Source organism: Myotis davidii, unplaced genomic scaffold (genome assembly GCF_000327345.1).
Source record: "Myotis davidii unplaced genomic scaffold, ASM32734v1 scaffold81, whole genome shotgun sequence".
Lineage (NCBI taxonomy): Eukaryota > Metazoa > Chordata > Mammalia > Chiroptera > Vespertilionidae > Myotis > Myotis davidii.
Genome location: NW_006291554.1, coordinates 1,434,611 through 1,435,938, shown reverse-complemented (window position 1 = coordinate 1,435,938; position 1,328 = coordinate 1,434,611). Strand labels below are relative to the sequence as shown.

Below are 1,328 nucleotides of genomic sequence, written 5' to 3'. Positions count from 1 at the left end.
TCGTGCGAACAAAGCTGCTCATTGCCGACGGCTGGGGACGCGGGTGAGTGGCCGAAAAGTAAAAGGAACTGCAATCTGGCGATGTTTTCGTCGGGAGGCTTCCTGATATTGAAAATTTTACGCATTGTTATGCAAACTCATAAGCATGCATTATGAAATGGGGTCCTACTATTGCTTTTAAAAACTGATTCTGTAAAACAATGCCGTGATGAAATATACATAGCATGTACCAAATGATACATAAATATTTACTATTTTAACCATTGTAAAGTGTCATGTACATACTGTTGCTTATAGGAAAATTATAGTATCTTCCATTTGTAGAATGCGTTTGTTCATATGCTGGTTAATTTTGATGCTAGCATTATGATACCACGAAAACATGTTTCCAAGTAGAATTAAAAGAAAACATTTTGTTTGCTATTTATTTTGCCATAGTACACAGTGCACGAGACTTAAATGCTGTATTCACTGCTGTGACCTTAGTGCCTGATACATACTACTTGCTCATTAAATTTTATTAAATTAATGAAAGAATGTATCCCAGTCAGAATAAGAATGGTCAGAATTTAATGTCCTTGATTGCTGAGTTAATCCTAAATTCAGGGTGAGGCAAAAGTAGATTTACAGTTGTATGAGAAATCCTTTCTTCTTCTTCTTCTTTTTTTTTTTTTTTTTTACCATGCAACAAAACTTTTATTAACATTTTGAACAGATTCAGTCATTACTAAACTGGTAATTTCTAAACTTAAGTTGGGGAAACAGTTTATTCTTGTATTATTATTAATTATTACATTATTTTACATATAAATATAAACCTACTTTTGTCCCACCCTGTGTTTAAGATATAAATCAGAAAAAAAAAACAGTAACAACTCAAACTTCTTCAGTTTGAAACATTTAAATTTTGAGTAATTAGAGACTTACAGAAGGTTGCAGAACTATACAGAGTTCCCTTATCTTCTTTACCCAGTTTGCTGTAAGTTAATATCCTGCATAATCATACTACAACCATCAAAATTAAGAAATTTACAGTGGTGCGATATGGTTAATGAAGCTGATTACTTTAATCAGAATTCATCAGGTTCTGACTATTGACCCCTTGTGTTACAGGATGCAGTCTAGAATCCCTCATTTAGGTATTACCGTATTTGCCGGCGTATAAGACGACTGGGCGTATAAGACGACCCCTAACATTTCCACTCAAAATACAGAGTTTGTTATATACTCGCCGTATAAGACTACCCCCTCTTCCGCACACCTTCCACACACCAAATAAAAGGTAAAACAATATCAGATTTGATTTTAACATTTTAATTTATACTCAA

The 1,328-nt window shown here is 33.5% G+C and overlaps 1 protein-coding gene across 1 annotated transcript in view; it reads left to right on the top strand.

Moving 5' to 3' along the window:
* The first annotated feature begins 6 nt into the window (after positions 1-6).
* Positions 7-1,328, top strand: part of ZNF852 (zinc finger protein 852) — a 6,941-nt gene continuing 5,619 nt past the window's right edge. The window contains exon 1 of the mRNA XM_006765106.2: positions 7-43. The gene's annotated coding sequence lies outside the window, so the exon portion shown is untranslated. The remainder of the gene's footprint in view (positions 44-1,328) is intronic.